The sequence below is a fragment of the Psammomys obesus genome, unplaced genomic scaffold (assembly GCF_907164565.1).
Source record: "Psammomys obesus unplaced genomic scaffold, mPsaObe1.curated_primary_1811, whole genome shotgun sequence".
NCBI classification, from domain to species: domain Eukaryota; kingdom Metazoa; phylum Chordata; class Mammalia; order Rodentia; family Muridae; genus Psammomys; species Psammomys obesus.
The window spans coordinates 43,296,055-43,308,271 of NW_026585504.1; positions in this window are offsets into that span (position 1 = coordinate 43,296,055).

Sequence of the window (12,217 nt, forward strand, 5' to 3'; positions counted from 1 at the left end):
CTTTCTTTCTTTCTTTCTTTCTTTCTTTCTTTCTTTCTTTCTTTCTTCCTTTCTTTCTTTCTTCTTTTTTTTATGAAGTGTTTTAAGAGGATACATTGTGGAGGAAGAGAGATGAAGATGTAACAAACACAAGACAAAATTAAATAAAAAAACTTTTCATGTTGCCTCACAAACATGGTACTGTTTAGGGTGATCTATTAACTGAATAGATGAAAATGAATTTTTGCTTTTTTATTAAAAACCAGGTTTTTTTTTCATTCAATATATTTTAATTTAAATTGCTCCTCTCTCAATTCCTCTGAGATCCTTCCTACCTCTCCTAAGAATCACTATCATTTGTTTCTCCTTACAAAACAAGTAAGCATCTAAAGAAAAAAAAAAGTAAAATCAGATAAAATTAAAAAAAAATAAAAATAGGTACAAACAAACAGTAAACAAAGAGCACTCAATTAAACAGAAAAATAAAATTAAAAGCGTGAGAAAAACAGAGATACAGAGACATCCATGTCCATACACAAAAGAATTCCATTAAAAACTCAAAGCAGAAAGCTAAAATATGTATACAATGGATCTATAAGGTTAAAAAATTACCGGGCAAAACATTACTAGATGAAGAGCCTCCAAAGACCTCACTGAGTTCATTTTATGTTGTCCATTTACTGTTGGGTAGAGGGTCTATCCTTAGGAGTGGGTTGTGTCTCCAATAAGTCTGCTTTGAAGAGAACCATCTTTTCATTTGCTAGTGAGGTATCTTCTGGGATAGGGATATGGATGGAGTTTGTGTCCGCTTCTCTTCTCAGCACTGGAACCTCATCACGCACAGACTGTGTAGCCCATTTGCATGTTGCTACAGTTGTGGTTTTATGTGAACATCAGTTCTGCTGTGCTTAGAAGGGCTTATTTCTTGGTGCCCGCTATCCTCTTTGGGTCTAATAAACTTTCTGGCTCCTATTCCTCAGGTTCCCTGCGCCACAATAGAAAGGATGTGATGGAGACATCCCACTTCGTACTGAGTGTTCCAAGGTCTCTCACTCCGCAAATTACCTTGCAATGATAATGATAATGATAATGATGATGATAATAATAATAATAATAATAATTTAATACTCTAAAAGACCAAGGGCTGTTTAAAAATTCAATATCTTAACTTTAGGCTAATGAAAATCAGAAACAAGATAAATACTTTATTATCTCAAAAGAAAATAACCAGGGCACTATTATAGTCAGATCAAAGCAAGGCAAAAATGAATAACTATAAATCAGATCCTGTAGCTCATTGCCCAACGTCTAGGAACTATTCACAATATTCTGAGCTCTGAAGAGCTTGGGTAGTCCCACTTCTCTCTACCTTTGCCATCCTAAACGCAAAGCTTGACTCTTAGGCATAGGTCAGCCTTATACAAGACCTGCTATGTCCTTAGTGGTTGTCCTTTGGTCCTGGTGTCTCTAGTAGCTAGCATCTCCACTTCAACTGAGGCTGCCCCATAGCTCTTCCTAGCTTCTCACAGCTCCAAGCCTGATACCATCTTCATGAGCCCTTCAATAATGGGTTTTCCACTGCTTCGTTTCTAATAGCCTGCCCTTGGCCTCTCAAAGTGATGCTCTCCATGGTCCCTTTAGTCATGAAATTTACATGCTAACCAGTACCACATGGGAAACTTATACACATGATCAGATTTGGCTTTCAGCTGAAGATGCTTCCTTGACATTCTCTGAATCACACCTTCTGTGGGCTGTGAAGGTGTCATCATGAAGATTTTTGTCTTCACGATGCTGATCTCTTATGAATCATGTTTTTTATATATTTTTAGATTCTCTCATGTATTACAACCAATTGCACTTTCTCCTTTCTCCCCCACCCAAACTCCCCTCTCTCTTAGATCCACCCCTCCCAGTCCACCTCCCCTCAGAAAAGACCTCCCAGGAACATCAATTAAATACAGCATAGCACACTACAATAAGACATGGCACATACGGTTATGTTGAGGCTAGACAAGGCAACCCAGTAGGGCAATAAAAGTCCCACAGGGGGGCAACAGAGTTAGGGACTCCTGTTCACGTCAAGGTTGGACAAAGCAACCCACTAGGAAGAAAAGGGTCTCACAAGTAGGCAAAAGAATCAGGGACATCCCCTACTTCCACTGCTATTTCCACAAGAACACCAAGCTATTCAGCCATAACATATATGCAAAGGACCTAGTTCAGACCCCTAGAGGCTCCTTGATATCTGCAAATTCTCATAAGTCCCAGTCAGTTGATTCTGTGAAACTTGTTTTCAGGGTGTATGCCTGAGCAATCTGGTTCCTCTGATTCTTCCTCCCCATTTTCTACAGAACTCCCGGGAGGTCTGCATAATAGTTAGTTGTGATGCTCTTCATCTGCTCACATCAGCTGCTGGATAAAACCTCTCTGGTCTCTTTGATGATGACTCTGTTAGATTCCTCTCCCAGCACACTCTTCAGGAAAGACAAACTTTAGGTCAAGGGTTTTATGGCTGGATTGGAGACCAATTTCATCAACTTGGGTACTTACTTGGTTACAGAGGATGGCTAAATTATGAACTGTTTCCTCCAATTACTAGGTGGCCTTTGCTAAGGTTAAATTCCATGTGATTTCTATTGTACTAGATTTCCACCTCAGCTTTGAAAGCCCCCCAAATTCCAGTCTCATCTCCCAGCATTTTCTTCATCTCTTTACCTCCCACCCCCAACTTGATCCCTCCTTTTTCCAACCCTACTGACCCCAGTCCCCCTCAAAAGACTATTCTAGCTCCCTTTCCCAGGGGGATCTTTGTGTCTCTCCTTTAAGCACTTCTTGTACTTAGACTCTTTGGGTCTATGCACTATATCACGAATGTCTTTTTCTTTCCAGATATGTACCCACTTATAAGTGAGTACTCGCCATGTTTGTCTTTCTGGATATGTGATACCTCACTCAGAATAATTTTTTTTTTCTAGTTCCATTCATTTGCCTGCAAGTTTCATGCCATCATTGTTTTTAACAGCTGAGAAATATTCTGTTGTGTAAATATATCACATTTTCATTATACATTCCCTAGTTGAAGGACATCTAGTTTTTGTATTTTTTTTTTTTTTTACAATTTCTGTCTCTTATGAATAAAGCTTCTAGGAACATAGTTCAGCAATTGTCCTATGTAAGGATAGGGTAACCTTTGAGTATATACCCAGAGCTGGATCTTGAGGTAAGTCAGTTTCCAACACCATATTAACTTCCAAAGTGGCTGTAAAAGTTTGTACTCCTATCAGCAGTGGAGAAGTGTTAACCTTGTTCTATACCCTCTCCAACATGTGATAGCACTTGAGTTTTTGTCTACTCTGACTGGTATAAGATGGAATCTCAGTGTCGTTTTGATTTGCATTTTCCTGATGGCTAAGAATGTTGAACATTTCTTTAAGTGTTTCTCAGCCATTTGAGATTTCTCTGTTAAGAAATCTCTTATTGGCCATGAGTCTCAGCATCTGTTTTGATACCCTGCATGAAAGAGTCTTTTAGAGGCCCTCTGTGGTAGGCTCCTGTCCTGTTCCCTGTTTTCTCCCTCTTCTGATGTCCACCCTCTTTGCCTTTCTGAATAATGATTGAGCATCTTACCCAGAGTCCTCCTTTTTGACCAGCAGAGTGCAGGGAATCTTACTAAAGAAGGGCGAGATAGAAATACCTGGAGGGGACAGGAGCACCACAGGGAGAGCAACAGAACCAAAAAATCTGGACACAGGTCTTTTTCTGAGACAAATACTCCAACCAAGGACCACTCATGGAGATAACCTAGAACCCCTGCACAGATGTAGCCCATTGCGGTTCAGTGTCCAAGTGGGTACCCTAGTAATGGGAACAGGGACTGTCTCTGACAGCAACTGATTGGCCTGCTCTTGGATTACTTCCCCCTCAGGAGGTTGCAGCCTTACCAGGTCACAGAGGAAAACAATGTAGCCACTCCTGATGAGACCTGATAGACTAGGATCAGATGGAAGGGGAAGAGGACCTCCCCTATCTGTGGACTAAGAGAGGGGCATGGGAGAAGATAAAAGAGAGAGGGTGGAATTGGGAGGGGAGGGGGGCTACAGCTGAGATACAAAGTGAATAAACTATAATTAATGAAAAAATTAAAATCAAACAAATAAACAAAACAAAACAACAACAAGAAATCTCTCTTTAAATTTGTACCCTATTTTTATTTGTTTAAGGTGTGCATCTACTCATTAATAATTTTTATTAAATCATATCAGGAAGCTGAGGGCAAAAACAAGTATAAGGAAATTAATTGTTGTCTCAGTCATTGGCCCAGCTTGAGAGTGTCACGTCAGCCAGTGCTATCCTGGGCTGTTGTTCCTGCTCACCAACCTCAAAAAGTCCCTAGCTTTAATATTCTTTCCATTTTTAAAATTTATTTATGTATTTATTTATTGCCTCCTCCTATTCCCACCTTCCCTTCCTCTTCTTCCCCTATGTCCCTTCCCTAGTCCTCTGATAGGGGAGGTCCTCCTCCTTTTCTATCTAACCCTAGCCTATCAAGTCTCATAAGGACTGACTGCGTTATCTTCCTCTGTGGCCTGCTGAGGCTGCACCCCTCAGGGTGAGGTGATCACAGAGCTGAGTTGTCTGTGGGCTAATTCTGAGCAGGAGATCTAGATCCTCTCCATGCATGGTCCTTGGTTGATTCATCAGCCTCTGCAGGAACCCCTGAGCCCAGACTTTTTTTTGTTCTGTTGATCTCCTTCTGGAACTCCTGTCTCCTCCAGGTGTTTTATCTCCCTCTTCTTTTATTAGATTCCCTGCACTCTGCCCAAAGTTTGGCTATGATTCTCAGTGTCTGCTTTGATACCCTGCTGGGTAGAGTCTTTCAGAGGACCTCTGTGGTAGACTCCTGTCTTGTTTCCTGTTTTCTCCCACTTCCGATGTCTATCTCGTTTGCCCTTCTGAATGAGGATTGAACATCTTTCCTAGGGTTCTCCTTCTTGCTTAGCTTCTTTAGGCATACAGATTTTAGTATGTTTATCCTATATTATATGCCTAATATCCACTTATAAGTGAATTTGTGTCCTTCTACTTCTGAGTTACCTCACCCAGGGTGATCCTTTCCAGTTCCTACCATTTACCTGCAAATTTCATAATTTCCTTGTTTTTAGTTGCTGAGTAGCATTCCATTGTGTAAATGTACCACCATTTCTTATCCATTCCTCAGTTGAGACACATTTTGGTTGTTTACAGATTCTAGCTATTATGAATAAAGCTGCTACAAATATGGTTGAGCAAATGTCCTTGTATACTTGAGCATCTTTTGGATATATGCCTATGAGTAGTATAGCTGCATCTTGAGGTAGCATGATTCCTTATTATCAGAGAAAGCACCATATTGATTTACAAAGTGGCTGTACAAGGATTATTTAGTTTACTCTAGATTCTTCAAATCTTTATAAATTTTGAATATTAGCCCTCTCTGTCAAATGTAGAGTTGGTGAAGATATTTTTCCATTCTGTGGTCTGGTATTTTGTCCTATTTATGGTGTCCTTTACAGAAGCTTTTCAGTATCATGATGTCCCATTTATTCATTGTTGATCTTAGTGCCTGTGCTATTAGTGTTCTGTTTAGGAAGTTGTCTCCTTTGTCAATTCATTCAAGGCTCTTTCCTGCTTTCTCTTCTATCAGATTCATTGTATCCATCTGTACTTGAGTTTTCTGTAGGGAGATAGGTATGGGTTTATTTACATTCTTCTACATACAACCATCCAACACCTTTTGTAGTAACTTTATGTTTCCAGTGTATATTTCTGGATCTTTATTAAAAGTCAAGTGTCCATAGGTGTGTGGATTTATGTCTTTGATTCCATTCCATTGATCAACATGTCTGTTTTTATGTCAGTACCACGTAGCTTCTATTACTACATCTCTATTATACAGCTTGAGATTGGGGATGGTGATACCCCTGAATTTTTTTTTTCAGGATTGTTTTAGTTATCCTGTTTTTTTTTTTTCTTTTACCAAAGGAAGTTGAATATTGTTCTTTCAAGGTCTATAAAGAATTGTGTTGGGATTTTGATGGAGATTACAGTGAATCTGTAGATTGCTTTTGGTAAGATGGCCATTTTGTGTATGTTACTCCTACTGATACATGAGAATGGGAGGACTTTTCAGCTTCTGATATCTGCTTCGATTTCTTTCTACAGAGACTTGGAGGTTTCTTCCACACTAGTTTTTCACTTGCACATATTGTAGGCAGTATAAATTTGGGGTTGAAGGTTTTGCGAGTGAGCTGGTGTCCCTCTTCTTCCACTGGAAGGCCTGTCTGGCTAGGAAGTAGCCTCTTCAGTCTCCTTGTCCCTTGCTGCTGGAAGTCTCATCTAGAGTCACCCCATGTCCTCCCATAAACCTGCCCTGTGGAAGCTCTCCAGCTTATTCCAGAAATGTCCCCCCATTGCATTCCCTTTTTCTCCCAGTCCTCTCCTCATCTTCAGTTCACAAAGATCTTTTCCCAATGTATAGGCTGCTGTTTTGCTCTATTGACAATGTCCTTTGCCTTACAGAAGCTTTTCAGTTTCATGAGGCCTAATTTATTATACATTGATCTTAGATCCTGAGCTGTTGGTGTTCTGTTCAGAAGTTGTCTCCTGCACCAATGCATTCAACACTATTCACCACCCCACTTTTATTAGAATTAATATATCTGGTTTATGTTGAGGTCTTTGATCCACTGGGACTTGAGTTTTGTGCACGGTGATAAATATGGATGTATTTGCATTCTTCTACATGCAGACATCCAGATATACCAGCACCATTTGTTGAAGATGCTTTATTTTTTTCATTTTATGTTTTTTGCTTCTTTGTCAAAAATCAAGTGACCATAGGTGTGTGGATTTATTTCTGAGGCTACAATTCAATTCCATTGATCAACCAGTTTGTTTCCATTCCATTACCGTGCAGTTTTTTGTTTTTTTTTATTACTGTTTCTCTGAGTACAGCTTGAAATGAGGGGTAGTGATACTTCCAGAAGTTAGGGGAAAAAAATCCTTTACAATAGCCACAAATAATATAAAATATCTTAGTAGAATTGTAACCAAGCAAGTGAAAGTACTGTATGACAAAAACCTCACGGAGTCCTGTCAATCTGACTTCTCAGGTTGAAAAGCAGATGAATTGATATGGAATTCAGTCTTGGAAAGTTCAGTGCTGATAGTCTAATGGGATATCCAAAGTGCTTTTGGCTCATTATGTGCTGGGAGAATTTTCTAAGCCTAAGAGCAGACCTTTTATTTTTCTTTTTGCCATCAATAATTATTTCTTATTAAACCAAAATTCCACTAAGTGAAATAGAAGTACTTTTCTCTGAATCTTTATTTGGGGCAAAATAGTTGAAGTAGGCTATAATGTGTTGTCCAAAATGTCTAGAAAATAACTTGAAATAGTATTTACATAAAGGCTTTTGTACCATACTTTGTGTGCTTGTACCCGGGCCAATTTTTGAACTATAGAATTTTGAAATTTTTTTCTCCCTAAACTGCTTTGTGAACTATGGTATTTCCATTATTTCTTCAGCTTCGCTTTTAGAGACACTACCATACTATGTTTTTAGTGAGTTCAGTATTTATTTTCAGTAATAACAGATGTTCAATATTTATTTCAAATAAATAAAGCTAAGATTTCAGTATTGCTTTTTATAAATACATGAGAATTATTAAGTAAAAAAAAAAAACAACACTGAGTAGTTGCTAGGGAATGAGGTCCCTAGAATGTTTTGTCCCTCATTTACACAGATTGTATAATTAATTTAATTTTTAAATAATAAACCATTATGAAATGCCTTGACATGATACAGTTAAGAGTTTGAGGATGTGTTATCTTTTGATTCTACAATATTTTTATGCTAATAGTCATAATAGTTAGAGATTAATTTCTAAGGGAGAAACCATTGATTTTATTTACTAGTGACTTTTTAAACTATTACAAATATCTTTTTTTTAAGTACTCTGGTATTAGTCAGTAGTAATTAAAAGGTCTAATCAAATGAAGAAGCAGATTGTGTTTGGGGAACTCTGATTTCCTGTACTCCTTACTATTCCATCTGGGAATCTTATAACCACTTTAAAATTAAAACACATGATTACCTGCTGCTGGCTGTTTGTAGTTTAATTTCTCAAATAGCCTTGGTCTGATTCGAAGTGCTGAACAATTGTTATGAATTCAGATCCTTGCTGATTAATAGGCTGACTGAGACTTCCCATCTTTGTAACACCAAAGACTAAATAAAGCTTAGATAATTCTCTTCCATCTATGTTCTTCATTAAAAGAGTACCCCGTAGGGTTTGTATTTAGGTGGTAAAGTGTCTCAGAGTTTGCTGAAATAGTTCTTCAATATTGCTATTATCAGAACTTTTCAAACTGTAGACACATTTCTGTAGTAGGAATGCTGGAAAGAGTCCCAACAGCCTTTGCTTTCAAAAATATCAGCCCCTGTTCCACAAGTTGTTCTGTTGCGTCCTGCATGTGGTTGCTAATTCTTTTTTTTTTTTTTAATTTTATTTTTCTTTTTAGTTACATTTTGTTAACTCTGTGTCCCAGCTGTATCCCGCTCCCTCATTCCCTCCCCAACCCCACACTCCCTCCCTGGTCTCCTCCCTGCCCCTTTCCAAGTTCACTGATAGGGAAGGACCTCCTCCCCTTTCATTTGACCCTGTTTTATCAGGTATCTTCAGGGTGGCTGCAAAGTCCTCCTCTGTGGCCTAACAGACTGCTCCTCCCCTGGGGGGAGGTGTCAAACAGCCTGCCCTTGAGATCCTGTTAGAAATAGTCCGTGTCCCCCTTACTTTGGAAAACTACTTGGTTACTGAGCTACCACAGGCCACATCCGAGCAGAAGTTCTAGGTTATATCCATAGATGGTCCTTGGTTGAGTGTCAGTCTCAGAAAAGACCCTGTGCCCGGATATATTTGGTCCTTGTAGAGCTCCTATCCTTTCCATATCATACTAACTTCCCTTCTTTCATATGATTCCCTGCACTCTGCCGAGGGTTTGGTTATGAGTCTTAGTGTCTGTTTTGAAACACTGCTAGGTAGAGTCTTTCAGATGCCTTTTGTGGTAGATTCCTGTCATATGTTCAATGCACATCCCATTTGTCTTTCTAAACTAGGAGTAGTGCTACCTCAAGACCCAGCTATACCACTCCTAGGTATATACCCAAAATTTGCTCAAGTACACAACAAGGACATTTGTTCAACCATGTTCGTAGCAGCTTTATTTATAATAGCCAGAACGTGTAAACAACCCAGATGTCCATCAACGGAGGAACGGATACAGAAATTGTGGTATTTTTACACAATGGAATACTACTCAGCAATCAAAAAGGAGGAAATCATGAAATTTGCAGGCAAGTGGTGGGATCTAGAAAAGATCATTCTGAGTGAAGTATCCCAGAAGGAGAAAGACAAACATGGTATATACTCACTTATATAGACCTACAAGATATGATAAACATAATGAAATCTACACACCTAAAGAAGATAATCAAGAAAGTGGACACAGACGAAGGTGGTTGCTAATTCTTGAAGATAAAAAAGACTCCCTTGAATGTGGAGTCTATCGCTCTGCTACTGCAGCGTCCCAATTATAGCTGGATGCCTTCAGTACTATATGCTGTGTGTGTATGTGAGAGAGAGGGAAACAGAGAGAGATAGAAAGATATCTTCATAATTTTATAGAAGCATGAAATTTGAAGTTAATTAATTTATTTTATTTTATTAAATTTTTATTTTTAATATTAATTACAGTTTATTCACTTTGCATCCCAGCTGACATTAGATGCTGTTTGGAACATTGATCTATGTGATATTGTATTTGCTTTCCATAATCCAGAGAAAACAGTTTCTTTAAGTGAAAATAAAAAAAACTAAAACTCATTAAATACATTGTTTAAAAATTAGCCTCAGTGGCTTTCATTATGACTTTTATAATATCGAAATTCGAATTCAATAGCAGGGACAATTTGAAATTCTTTCTGACGTTGTTTCCAGTGTCTGCTTGTTGTCCCCAAAAGATGTAGTTGTGTTTCTTAGCCTAGAAAAATATCATTATAATTTTTATGAACATTAGCAAAAAAAAAAAAAAAATCCCAACAACACACAAAAATTACTTTTTTAAGGATTTTTTTTCTTCTAAGAATAAGTTTCTTCCCAGAAAAAGATACCAGAAATATTATATATTCTCTCCTTTAAAGCCATTGAAAGTTAAAGCACAGGAAATAAAGCATTACGGTTTACTATTACATAAAAATAAAACTGTTACTAAAGTTTGCACTCCAGCCTATGCTCAGCCGCTTAACACTCACTGTAGAGAAGAATGAAAGACTTTTGCCCAGTTTGACTCTAAACAGTAAGTCACGGGTGAAAAGCTAGTCAGTCTTTTTGATGTCCTACGATTTTGTCTTTGGAGCATCCAAGAATGCTCAGACAACAGAAAGCAGCCTCTTCAGCCCGCTCTGTAAGGTGTGTGTTTTGATAACCATGGCTTGCTCACATCTCTAAAGGAACAGCAATCTCAGCTTCTGATGCTGACCCCAAGAGCCCCCAGGGGAGGCCATGCCCTGAATGTGGTCTGCCCTACAGTGCAGATGCCATGTTTGTTTGTTTGTTTTCTGCATATGAAATGAAGCTTCCACCATGGGTTACTTATTTCAGAACTTCTCAGAATTCCTAGAAAATGCACTGGAGTTTCCTGTTATTTATCACTAGAAAATAGGCATATAATATTTACATAATAAAACAGTGCCATCTGAATTCCATGAAACTTACAACATAAGAGCTAAGAAATATAACTTTATAACACACTTGATAGCCTACTGTTGTATTTGAGAATGTGTTTGTCAAGTAGAGGGTAGTTACTCTGCAGACCCTCTAAGCAGGCATAAATATAAGGCTTATTAGGCAATGCATATTTTAATGTTACATTGGCTTTGCTACTAGTTGTTGATCGGAATAATGATTTTAGACACTGCGTTTAGAAAGGCTGAGTGTGATTTCACTCATAGATTGTGCTGTTTAGTATAATATTAATGAAATGATTAAGGTTTTGCAGGCTCAGTAGAAGGTGGTCTGTGTTGACTTGTTCTATTCCCTAAATTGTTTCCTATGCAGATAACATACTTAAAAGCACAAAGGGTTCCATAGTAATGGGAAGAGGGACTGCCTCTGACATAATCTGATTGGCCTGCTCGTTGATCACTTCCCCCTGAGGGGGGAGCAGCCTTACCAGGCCACAGTAGAGGACAATGCAGCCACTTTTGATGAGAACTGATAGACTAAGATCAGAAAGAAGGAGAGGAGGACCTCCCCTATCAGTGGACTTGGGGAGTGGCATGCATGCAGAAAGGGGAGAGAGGGTGGGATCGGCAGGGGAGGAGGGAGGGGCTCATGGGGGGATACAAAATGAATAAAGTGTAATTAATAAAAAAAATAAAAGATTAAAAAAAAAAAAAGCACAAAGCGAAGGACCCAAGAACAGTACTGAAGAAAATGCCCATCGGATAGTTTCCAACATACTTCCCATACAGTTCTCCAGGTCCCTATTAGTATGTAGAAGCCGAAGAATGACTGTTTTTTATCCTTTCTCCTCTGAATACTTGTTGAATGATACAGAGCATGTCTTCCATGTGGAGCTGTGTATGCCTCATCATGGAGAAGCTGTGTATCTCTTCTGAAGTGTACAAACAAGACCATATTGATCAATGTGCTATACTGTAAGTTCACAATCACTTCATAATATGTTTGTAAGAAGAATATATGGAGCAATTCCTTCTTTTTAAATTTAATCAATATATTTATTTATTACAATTTATTCTCTTGGTATCCCCGCTTCAGAGATACAAAGGAATACCCTCTTTCTTGTCTCCTCCCAATGCCACCCACCTTCCCTCTTCTCCCTCTATGCCCTTTACCTAGTCCCCTGATAGGGGAGGTCCTCCTCCCCTTCTATCTGACCCTAGGTTATCAGGTCTCATCAAGGCTGGCTGCATCATATTCCTCTGTGGCCTGACAAGGCTGCACCCCACAGGTGGTCAAAGAGCTGGCCACTGAGTTCATGTTAGAGACAGCCCCTGTTCCCCTTACTAGGGATATCCACTTGAAAACTGAGAAGCCAATGGACTTCCTTTGAACAGGGGGTCTAAGTCCTCTCCAACCATGGTCCTTAGTTGGAGTATCAGTCTCTGGAGGC